Genomic DNA, 12767 nt, shown 5'->3' with positions numbered 1-12767 from the left:
AATATAGAGCTTTGGAACAGACTAAGTGAAGAAATAGTATCGGCAAAGAGTGTGCAGGGGAAAGTTGGATAATTATAGATACGGAGACGGGACCACACCAGCGTAAGCCCAGGCCTGTAAAATTACAACTAGGTAAACACACACACACACACACACAGACTCAAACATATACTCATATTCATAGTGTGTGTGTGTGTGTGTGTGTGTGTGTGTGAGTGTAATGAGGTATCTGTTATGTATTTTTTTGTTTCCATGTCCTTAGGTAAGCTGCTGGGGTAGTCCTCGGTGGAAGAAAGTGTAAGCCATCAGCAGGGGACAGCTGCTGGACACACAGGAGGAACTGTCACACCAGGAGGGACACAACACATGGAAGAAAAAAGACAACAACAACAAGAAGCAGGAGGAGGAGGAAACAAGGAAAAAATAAACTCAACACTCACCAATAGTGTGTGCTGCTCCTTCCCTTCCATTCTCTTCCTCCTCCTCATCTTCTTACTCTTCTTCTTCTTCTTCCTCCTCTTCTTCTTGTTGTTGTCTGTGCATATTGTTGTAAATTGTCCATTCTCTTCCTCCTCTCTCTGCATCATAAAAAACTGTGTCAACAACCACTGAGCTCCTTCAGACTGTAATGGCACAGATTGGCACCAAAACACCCAAGCTAAATCTTTAAACACACAACAGCTTCTGGCATAAAATAACAAAGAATGACCTCGCTCACTCAGATAATAATAATAATAATGTCTCATTTGTACGGAAGAATAAATGATTTAATAAATAAATAAATGATTGAGTAAAGACATGTGGTTTTGTCAGGTTAGGTCAGAGGGCGGCACCCAGCATTTTTACGGCAAACCTTCTAAGGGTGCAGAAGGGGTCAACAAACAGGTGGACCATTATTTAAAAGCACCAAAATCTCCCAGAAAGAAACATTTTTGTCCAGCAGTGTCCCACGGGTCATGTTCTGGGGACAGTGTTGCCTCTAGACAAGGTAACACTTTTTTGGTCCCAGAATGCAGTGCAGTAAAGAAACACTTCCAGAAAATAGAAACAAAATTTATATGACACAAAAATATTTATGTAAGTGAAGCACACCCCCGCTGGGCTGTGTGTCAGGGGGCGACACATTCCTCAGGCCCACAAAACACCCAAAAGACAATCACAAAACACCAAAAAATCTGCATTATGAAGCCAAATCTATACCGCTATATTACACCAGTCCAGAGCGCTGAAAAAACATGGCTCTCCACCACACTGTGACCCCCCCAGGGGAGACTGTGTGTATGCACACCCCCCTGGAAGCAGCGAGGCTCCTTCCTTAACCCCCTGGACCCCAGCGATGCGTCACAGAGCGTTGTGGCACCCCAATGGAACGACGGCCAAGGAGGCTGATGTTTTAACCCATTAGCAGCGGGGATCATGTTTCTTAATGGTCCCTCTAAGTGAGAAAAATGAGAAAAAATCATCACTCTCACAAACCATTTCATAATATATATCAAAGCATTTGTGATCAGTTTATGCATCATCTATTTTGGGGGGTTTATATCATGGCATAAATTTGGCCCGTCGCTGCTACCGGGTTAACTGTACATGAAAGGGGTATGACGGGACAGTACCCCAAGCAGGCAGGACCCACGCCACGCCTTGCAGGTCACTGTTCTCAGTTATTGCGTTTGTGTAAACATGTCACTGGTCATGAGGAGACACACTTATAACAAGTCCTTCTGTTGCCCTCACGCCAACTCCTCCCTCATCAGCTGAGGCAGTAAACCTTGACACACACAAATGTGGAAGAGCTTGTTGCATTGCTCACATAAAAAGTTGGGCACAACATCTGTGGTCATATGCCGGAGAGAGACAGAAGGGGAAGGAATTATAGGAGAAGGGAACAGACCCCAGGAGACGGGACACAACATCTGTGGTCATATGCCGGAGAGAGACACAAGGGGAAGGAATTATAGGAGAAGGGAACAGACCCCAGGAGACGGGACACAACATCTGTGGTCATATGCCGGAGAGAGACAGAAGGGGAAGGAATTATAGGAGAAGGGAATAGACCCCAGGAGATGGGACACAGCCCCCGATTAATATCTGGTACATTGCTGGGTGGACAGGAGTGTAGGGTATCGGAATAGCCGCCCAATTTTTTCCGGGCTCTCTTGGAGTGTGCTAACCACTGCACCACGAAGCCCCCGCCTTGCTCACATAAACTTACTAACAATCACACTAACACCATGCAAGTATGAAACATTAAATTAATTTGTATTTTTTTATCTGTAAATTCAAATATATGCCATTTTGGTGAAGGTAACAGGAGGCATCCAGACACAAGCAGACTGAACCAAGACTTGACTTACTGGGTTACTTGACGGAGTTGTTGTTGTTGTTGTTGTTGAGAGTCCACCGCTGCTTGGGCCCCAGTCCAGAGGGCCTCTTCTGGAGCTCCAGGATGGAGTTTGAGCCTGCCGAACAAAATAAGTGACGTTGAAATGTTTAGTAGTGTAACTGTGTGGTTGTAAGGAAAGACAGGGACACTATATATCATACTGTACACATGGAAACAAGACTGTGTGTGTGTGTGTGTGTGCGTGTGTGTGAGGGAAAGGGCCGTTGTGTAAGGCAGTGCGGGTGTCATTCTAGAGTTTTGCACACACGCATACACGCCCTCCAAAACACGCACACAAGCCTTCACACACGCACACAGGCCTTCACACACGCACACAGGCCTTCACACACGCACACAGGCCTTCACACACGCACACAAGTCTTCACACACGCACACAGGCCTTCACACACGCACACAGGCCTTCACACACGCACACAGGCCTTCACACACGCACACAGGCCTTCACACACGCACACAAGTCTTCACACACGCACACAGGCCTTCACACACGCACACAGGCCTTCACACACGCACACAGGCCTTCACACACGCACACAAGTCCTCACACACGCACACAGGCCTTCACACACGCACACAGGCCTTCACACACGCACACAGGCCTTCACACACGCACACAGGCCTTCACACACGCACACAGGCCTTCACACACGCACACAAGTATTCACACACGCACACAAGTCTTCACACACGCACACAGGCCTTCACACACGCACACAGGCCTTCACACACGCACACAGGCCTTCACACACGCACACAAGTCTTCACACACGCACACAGGCCTTCACACACGCACACAGGCCTTCACACACGCACACAGGCCTTCACACACGCACACAAGTCTTCACACACGCACACAGGCCTTCACACACGCACACAAGTCTTCACACACGCACACAAGTCTTCACACACGCACACAGGCCTTCACACACGCACACCGGCCTTGACTCACGCACACAAGTCTTCACACGCACACAGGCCTTCACACACGCACACAAGTCTTCACACGCACACACAAGTCTTCACACACGCACACAGGCCTTCACACACGCACACAGGCCTTCACACACGCACACAAGTCTTCACACACGCACACAAGTCTTCACACACGCACACAGGCCTTCACACACGCACACAGGCCTTCACACACGCACACAAGTCTTCACACACGCACTCAAGTCTTCACACACGCACACAGGCCTTCACACACGCACACAAGTCTTCACACACGCACACAGCCCATCACACACCCACACATGACTTCACACACGCACAGGCCTTCACACACGCACACAAGCCTTCACACACGCACACAGGCCTTCACACACGCACACACGCCCTCCAAAACACGCACACAAGTCTTCACACACGCACACAGGCCTTCACACACGCACACACGCCCTCCAAAACACGCACACAGGCCTTCACACACGCACACAGGCCTTCACACACGCACACAGGCCTTCACACACGCACGCAAGTCTTCACACACGCACACAGGCCTTCACACACGCACACAAGTATTCACACACGCACACAGGCCTTCACACACGCACACAGGCCTTCACACACGCACACAGGCCTTCACACACGCACACAGCCCCGCACACAGCCATGAGTGACGTGCCTGACACACACTTATAAACACGAAAAATCCGCCCACAATCTCCACTCCCTGTTTTCTCCGTGTTCTCTTGGTCTCCGGCGGTTACTGTGGGTTTCTAAAGGCGTGGAGAACCATTACCACATGATATACTGCCTCAGACACCTCCGTCAGGCTTTACAAGTGGAGAAAACGGTAAAATAGTGTGTTTGCCTGGGAAGGAGAGGTCGGCGGCCATCTTGTCTTCCTCTTCTTCTTCTTTGACCTGTTACCTGTATCGTGTTGTGTTATTTTGTTCCTTATTTTGTGTTCTATGTGTGTTTTAATGGCGGGAAATGCTTGACGAAAATGTGATTACTGTTTTGACGGGTTTAAATTATATTGAGGAAGTGTTTTCACGCTTGTTGGGGCAAATAGTTTCCGCCTAACTAAATTGTCTAAGCTGAGGAGATTGTCGTACTTGGCTCATTTCCTTCTGTTTTTAGGCCAAAACTATTAAAAACACTTCCATAATCAACACTGTAGACAATATCTTTAATTATGAGGGTGTCGACATCAAATATACACTGATTTCTCTAATAATTGTACAACTTCAGATAATACATTTCAAAGTCTACCCTGAAAAACATAGATAGAAAACGTAAAGTAAAGGAGATAGAGAAAACGAAAGCGTGGACTAGGCTATTTCTCAGAGGTAAGGACGAGAGAGATTTACATAGATTTACATATATATATATATATATATATATATATATATATATATATATATATATATATATATATATAGAGAGAGAGTTTACATAGAAAATCAGACCACACAGACCCCATCGTCGAGACTAGGGAGGGAACTGTCACAGGGGGGAACGAGGAAGAGGGAAGGGGGAGGGAACTAACACAGGGGGGAAGGAGGACGGGGGAAGGGAGGAATTGACACAGGGGGAAGGAGGAAGGGGAAGGAGGAAGGGGGGAAGGGATAAGTGAAACAATGTGAAAAAGTAAAACTAGTATCGGAAAATACACTTTTGTGCCCTTTGGAAACACAACAAAAATATATGAAAGTTAATGTTTTGGATGATTTAAAGTACACAGACTCAAACAGAGATGAGAAAGACAAGAAAGGTTCATGTGTGTAGCAAGCATGTGAATAGCAAGCACAGTGCATTTGAAATGTGTAGTAGGAAATACAGTTTTAGGTTGTTACTTGTGTACATGTGACCAAGCAAGGAACAGAGTTATTGAAGTTGAAATAAACAACATGCTTGATAAAATTGAAGAGGAACCTTTGTAGGGGACTTTAATGTTGGGTTTCTTGGGACACAAGAGGTTAATGGTGAGAGAGTGCTTAACTGGCTTGAAAAAAGGAACTTGATAGTATTGTTAAACACAAACTGTACCGGAGAAACTACTTGGGAAGGCCGTGGCATAACTTTGTGATGATGAACCAAAGAATGTAGTACTGACACATAGAGATGAACACAAAGAAAAGTATGATTTGTCTGACTGTTCTAAGTGTATCTATACAAATGAATTTAGAAAAATGTAAGTACTATAACAACAAGAAATCACATACATGAAAATAAGTGAAGACAGTTTGTTAAAGGAGTATATAGCAGAATTGGAAAATGAAATAAAAACAAACTATAAATGACATTGAGGGTCGTATGAGACAAATATCAGAAAAAAAAACATATGAAAAGAAAAGTTAGAAGGAGAACTAAACAAGGAAATGAAATGTAAATAGAGCCAATATGGATGATGACAGAGATTAAAAGAGAAATAAGCAAAATACAACAAAGAAAAAAGAAAGCTTCAAGGCAACATGTGGTAGCCCTGCGGGTAACCGAAACCCTCCTCTTGGTAACGTCGGTAACCACCCGGGTAATCTTGGTAGCTTCGGTAACCACCCGGGTAGTCCAAAGGACGACACACCATGCGGAGCAGTCCCTCGTCGCCAGCCTTCCTTTATCACCACCACCACCACCACAGCGACTCGGGCGTTATCTCCCCGAGGACGAAGAGAATATGGAAACGCTGTTGGACCATCAAGCCCTGTCCCTTCTCGCTGAGACAATTAGCGGCCCATTAGCGGGCGCGTGCGTTACAAACAGTAGTGACAGGAGAGGTCATTAGTCATCAGCGCCACTTTACGCCGAAGCAAGGATGATAAGTGTAAGTGACACCACTCATTAGTCATCAGCGACACCTGACTCCGAGGTGAGGCAAATGAGAACGGACAACGCCCATCTGACCTTTACACCTACAGCGTTGGCCATACTAATTGGCCTCCAGCCTCGCGGAAGAAACGCCAGTGTGTCACAGCTACAACACGCTACTAGAAGCCAATCACAAGGCTCCGAAGAATCCACGAAAGCTGAGCGTACAGTAGCAACAAAGGCCCCGTGGGAGCTCACGGAAACAAAAGAGCCACCCACGAGACGCGAAAAGTACCTGAGCTCCTCCGCCAAGACAAGCACCAAACCCAGGGCAAGCAGTAATCTAGGCCACACCTCCTAGGTCCTACGAGCACCCTTCGAGCTCCTCCCTCATCCTCGTCCAAGATTGCATATAAAATAGCCAGCACCAGCCAGAGAACGGCTCCAGAACAGCTACAGAACAAGAACAGAACAAAGCTCCACTCACTCGCGACAAGCAGAAGCAGCAAGATATAAGAAACCAAGAAAGAAGGACTCAAGCCAGAAGTCACGAAAGAAGAACTCAAGAAACAAGAGCTCAAGAAACAAGAGCTCAAGAAAGAAGAAACGAAGAGACAAGATAGAAGAAGCGTTGGAGCCCTGCCCTTCACCCAAGCTGCTGTCTTCTGTATTGTTCGTGAGTAGAAGTGTGAGCTGTGTAGATTAAGGTCCAGTGCGGCATAGATTAGGAATTGTTAGGATTTATTATTGTGTACTATTGTATGTTACAGGAGCAGTGATTACTGTCCCCATTTCTTTTATTATTGTGTTCTCATTGTTGTGTTTGTGTTACGTCACTGTGAGCCAGTATCGTGACGCGTCTTCACGTCTCTCATTTCGTCCATCTTTCTTCATTTTCTTATCTTTTTTCATCTTTTTTTTCGTCGTCTGTATCCGAGTGTTGGAAGGTGAGGAAAATGGACGGCCATTTGCTCTCATCTTTATTTCATCCATCATGGGTGAGAGAGAGAGAGAGAGAGAGACAGAAGAAAGGAGGGAGAAAGAGAAAGAAAAGGAAGAATGAGACAGGATCGGACATGAGAATAAGAGAGAGAGAGAGAGAGAGAGAGAGAGAGAGAGAGAGAGAGAGAGAGAGAGAGAGAGAGAGAGAGAGAGAGAGATGGGATAGAAAAAAAATGAGAAAATAGACAAAAACTCTCTCAAGAACAATCTCGTGGAAGGAAGATGAGTGGCAATAGCAGGAGGAGGAGGTGGAGGAGAAAACATGGAAACTTTTAAACAAGGAAGGGTAGGCAGGAGTGTCTGATGGCTTATAATGAGGCTGCCTGCTTATTTCCTAAGTTAGTCAGGACATTAAAGATCTACGGTAGAGATTAAAGAACTTGCACTAAGAACGTAACGAGGAGGAAGAGTAGATGGATGATGAGAAGGATGAAGAAAAGGAGGAGGAGGAAGTGAAAAATAGAAGTGGAATATGAGGATGATGAAGAGGAGGAGGAGAAGGAGGAGGAGGAGAAGGAAGAGGAGGTCAAGTTAATAGGAACAACAGTATGGAAGAAACAAAAACACAAAGTAAGAAGAGAAGAAGCACAACAAAAACATGAAAAATAAACTGAAAATGAAAACAAGTATAGAAAAGAACGATAGGAACAAGAAACACACTAAATGAAAAAAAGGGAAATGAACGATCGTACAGTAAACGAAAAACTCGAAATTATTACAAAAAGAGTCGAACCAATAAAAAGGAAACGAAAAGTCGCAGAAAGTGGGAAAAAGGTTGCGAAAAAAAACATTTGACTGTCACACTCATTTCAAGCAGTGAGAGTTTTTGCCCAATTCAAACACTCCAATTTTACCTCCTTTTCAGAATTTTATTACCCATTAACTCTCTCTCTCTCTCTCTCTCTCTCTCTCTCTCTCTCTCTCTCTCTCTCTCTCTCTCTCTCTTGTAGACAAATGTCATGTCCTTCAAGTTGGAACAAGGAATAAGAAGTTCGATTACGAAATGTGCGACGTTAAACTCAAAAGAGTTCAATGCGTTAAGGACCTGGGGATCAAAATCGCGTCAAACCTCAAATTCTCACATCAATGCATCGATGCAGCAAATAAATCGAACAGAATGTTGGGCTTCATTAAAATAAACTTTTTATTCAAGAATAAAGATGTAATACTTCCGCTATACAATAGTTTAGTCAGACCCCACTTGGAATATGCGGTACAGTTTTGGTCTCCTCACCATACAAAGGACATTGCTAAATTAGAAGGTTTTCAGCGTCGGGCAACAAAAATGATCCCTTCCTTGCGCAACAAATCCTACGAAGAAAGGCTTTCCACCCTTAACATGTTCTCTCTTGAGAAACGTCGCCTCCGAGGAAAACTGATCGAATGTTTTAAAATACTTAATGGTTTCATGAATGTAGACAGAACAAAATTGTTTATGATCGATGACACTGCGAACGAGGAACAATGGAATAAAACTCAAATGTAGACAAGTAAATTCAGACTGCACCAAATTTTTCTTCACCAACGTTGTAGTGCGAGATTGGAATAAGCTTCCACCATCAGTGGTCCAGTGTAACACGATTGACTCCTTCAAAAATAAGCTCGACCGTCACTTCCTTCAACTTAATATCAACTAGAGTCGAAATGCAACAACGTTTTGAGTCTTCTGATTAATGTAAAATCACTTAGGTTTAAGGACAGACCATCAAGTCTGGGCCATGGGGTCTGTGTGGTCTGATTTTCTATGTAAATCTATGTAAATCTATGTAAATATCTCTCTCTCTCTCTCTCTCTCTCTCTCTCTCTCTCTCTCTCTCTCTCTCTCTCTCTCTCTCTCTCTCTCTCCCCCCGAGAGGTCAAACCGCACGCGCTCCCACTTCCGTGACCTCTCGCTTGCGAATCCACCCTCGTGTGCTGTACTGAACTGTACTGTAGATCTTGCTGTGCTGTGTGCCGTGTGCTATTTCGCGTCGTGCTGCGTACTGCTTATTGTCAACCGAGTTAGCTGCCCGCAGAGGTGTGCTGTTTGCTGCGCGACCACGTGCTTCGACCATTGGACAGGATTAAGTGTTGCCCTTATTTTTACTACCTCTCTCCGCCTGTATCTACCCTCTCGCAGTAGCGCCCTGTAAAACATATATACACCTATACACAAAACACAGTGTTACACTCTTTCCGCCACATTCTTTATATATTTCCAGATTCCACTCCGACGCCACTTCCTACGCAGGTGTTCAGACCTACCTGACCTGACTTGACCAGATTATTCCCCAGAGACCAGTAATCCTCCCTCCCTCTCGCGTTTCTGCCCTCCTCTTCTCTCCTCCTCCTCTCCATTGCCCTCCCTCTCTCTCTCTCTCTCATTACTACCCCCACTTGCCCTCTCTCTCCTTCCTCACTCCCGATCTCGTTCCCACCCTCTCTCTCCCCCTTTCCTTCGCTTCCTCCTCCCTCCATCCCTATCTCCTCCTACGCCTCTCTCTCTCTCTCTCTCTCTCTCTCTCTCTCTCTCTCTCTCTCTCTCTCTCTCTCTCTCTCTCTCTCTCTCTCTCTCTCTCTCTCTCTCTCTCTCTCTCTCTCTCCTCCCTCTCTCCATCTCCCCCCCCCTCTCTCATTACTACCCCCCCCTCTCTCTCTCTCCCTATCCCACCCTCTCTCTCTCCCCTTCTCTCTCTCCCTCCCTCTCTCTCTCTCTCTCTCTCTCTCTCTCTCTCTCTCTCTCTCTCTCTCTCTCTCTCTCTCTCTCTCTCTCTCTCTCTCTCTCTCTCTCTCTCTCTCTCTCTCTCTCTCTCTCTCTCTCTCTCTCTCTCTCTCTCTCTCTCTCTCTCTCACTTATTCTCGCTTATTCACGCACGCGTCCCTCTGCCCTACGAAAAGAAAAAGCAAAGCAAATATATAGATACCTCCTCCTTACCAAGATGGCGCTAAAGAAATGTTCGACTTGCACAGGAAACTTCTCTGGTCATTTCTTCTCAGGACGATCGACCGTCTGCAAGATCTGCCTGTTGACTCAGCAGATGGAAACGAGACTCCTTCAACAGGACGAAAGGCTAACGGCTGGCGAGAAGAAGATCACCGAACTAACAAGTACTGTTGATACCTTGCAGGAGTTTATCCAGGCCAACATCGTCGCCCCTCCTGCAATTGACGCCTCATCACCTGAACTCGATGCCCAGCCACCTTCCGAAGAAGGCACGTCACAGGGAACCGGTAGAGCTGACGCTGAATGCTTCACCCCGTGAGAGGAGGAGCCAGACCGCCCCTAGAGCCATTTATCCTACTCATTGCTACAACAGATTTGCCATACTGGAGGAGGAGGACGAGGAACAGAGCACCTTCTTGGTCGGTGACTCTATGATTCGCCATCAGGTGGTTGAATTCTGTGGCAGAGTCCCCCGTCGTAGGCGTAACTACTGTTATCCTGGAGCTGGTGTTGACGACATCACAGCTGCCCTGGACGAGGTCTCGCTGAGGCCTCTAATGACTCACTCTTGTTCTCCACACAGGTACAAACGACGTCACCACGACCGGTCTGAGGAACTGCTGGACAAGTACCGTAGGCTCATCCAGCAGTATAAGACTAAATCCTAATATTTTGATTTCAGGAATTCTACCACGGACATGGGATGAGGGCGACTTCTACAGTAAGGCCTTCAGCCTCAACAACCGCCTGCAGACTCTCTGCGGAGAGCTTGACGTCGAATTCTTTAACGCCTGGAACGATTTCTACGGCCAGAGTAGACTTTTCCAAAGGGACGGCATACACCTGTCCCCATCATCAGGGCAGATTTGGAAGGCTCCTCAACAACGCCGTACGTAACGCCCGAACAACAAAAAACGACTCTCAGCCACGTCCTTCCATCCCGCCCGTGTAAATAGACACCTCACACCGCAACAGACTCGTAACATTGAACCCTCCAGTAACTCTATTACCAAGCTTCAAGATAACCTAAGAGTCCTTAGTTTCAATGCGCGTAGCCTAAGAAACAAATTTGATGAACTGCGATGTCTTGCTCTGACAGAAAACTTTGACGTAATTGCTATAACCGAAACATTTATCGACACCACTAATATTGATTTAAGTTCCGAATATAACATAGATGGCTACAGATTCTTCAACAATGATCGTGTAAACCGTAGAGGGGGTGGTGTCGCCATTTTTGTAAAAAGCTACTTGCAACCTACTGACAAAAAACCAAGAAAAAGTAACGTTGAAAATTTGTGAGTGCGAGTAAACATTGCAAAAGTCAATTTAAATATATCTGTCACTTACAGGCCTGGGGCAATCACTTGATGGCGATCTTGAAATGTACAGCGTCTTAAGGCAGTCACTTAATAACAGCGACTCACTGATACTAGGAGACTTTAACCTCCCCATATCGACTGGGCGACACTGTCGGGTACAGAAGGTGAGTCCCATAGAATGATCGAATTTCTAGAGGAAAATTATCTAAGCCAAATGGTTTCTGAGCCAACTCGACAAAATAACATACTTGACCTTGTTATAGCGACCCAAGATAACCTAGTCAGTAATGTCACGGTAGGAGAACACCTCGGTTCCTGCGATCATAAACTAGTGCGCGTTGACATTAGAGCTCAAACATCGGTGACTGAAAATAAAGTTAAGGTGCCCAATTTCAAAAGAGCCAACTTCGTAGAAATCCGACGAAAACTAATAGATATGCAACTATCAGATGACGGCAATGCAGAGGACGCCTGGCTAAACTTTAAACATCACTTACTCACTCAGCAGGACACATTTGTCACCTTGTGCGAGAAGCGAATTAACACTAATAAAAGTCCACCTTGGTTTAATAGCGAAATTAAACACTCAGTCAAGGAGAGAAAATTGTCTTACAGGTTAAAGAAAGACCAAAGCACGCCCGAAAACATTAGACTTTACAATGATGCAAGGCGACGAGTAAAAAGATTAGTGCATCAGGCAAAGCGTAGATATGAAGAACATATTGCAGCCAACTGTAAAAATAATCCGAAATCCTTCTTCAGTTACATAAACAACAGAAAGGCGATCAGAAGTGGAATTGGACCTTTAATAAACAGCGACGGTGCACTAGTGACTGACAGCCAACACGTTGCAAACCTATTAAACAATTACTTTTCCTCGGTGTTTAATAATAACAGTCCTCCCACCACCACCACCAACACCAGTACTAATGTAAATCCCGAGCATGCATTGTCTAACTTTGAAATAAAACCCGATGAAGTCCTTAAAGCCCTCAAATCACTTAAAACAAATAAAAGTCCTGGACCTGATGAAGTATATCCAACTCTGCTGAAAGAAACAAAGAGCGAAATACTCTCCTCCTCACAACCGTATTCTATATGTCCTTGCGACTAGGCATTGTCCCTTCTGATTGGAAAAAGGCTAACGTGACACCGATTTTTAAGAAAGGAGACAAAAAAGTACCAGGTAATTACAGGCCCATTAGTCTAACCTCGGTTGTAGGTAAGCTACTTGAGGGCATAATTAGAGACAAAATTGTGAGTTACCTTGAAAGCCACTCATTAATTGGGGACTCACAACATGGCTTCCGAAACAAAAGATCCTGCCTATCAAATCTATTAACCTTTTATAACGACCTCTTCA

At 45.4% G+C, this 12767-nt stretch overlaps 1 long non-coding RNA gene across 1 annotated transcript; it reads right to left on the bottom strand.

The window, feature by feature from the left end:
• Window positions 1-243: 243 nt before the first annotated feature.
• LOC126992860 (uncharacterized) lies at window positions 244-4275 on the bottom strand. Its single transcript, XR_007747143.1, has 3 exons — window positions 4040-4275; window positions 2355-2459; window positions 244-578 (listed from the first exon to the last, which is right to left on the bottom strand). It is a non-coding gene; the product is annotated as an uncharacterized LOC126992860 (long non-coding RNA).
• Between the last annotated feature and the right edge of the window lie 8492 nt (window positions 4276-12767).

Source organism: Eriocheir sinensis, unplaced genomic scaffold (genome assembly GCF_024679095.1).
Source record: "Eriocheir sinensis breed Jianghai 21 unplaced genomic scaffold, ASM2467909v1 Scaffold51, whole genome shotgun sequence".
Taxonomy (NCBI): domain Eukaryota; kingdom Metazoa; phylum Arthropoda; class Malacostraca; order Decapoda; family Varunidae; genus Eriocheir; species Eriocheir sinensis.
Note: the sequence above shows the minus strand (reverse complement) of the source record. Positions and strands in the feature narration are given on the sequence as shown.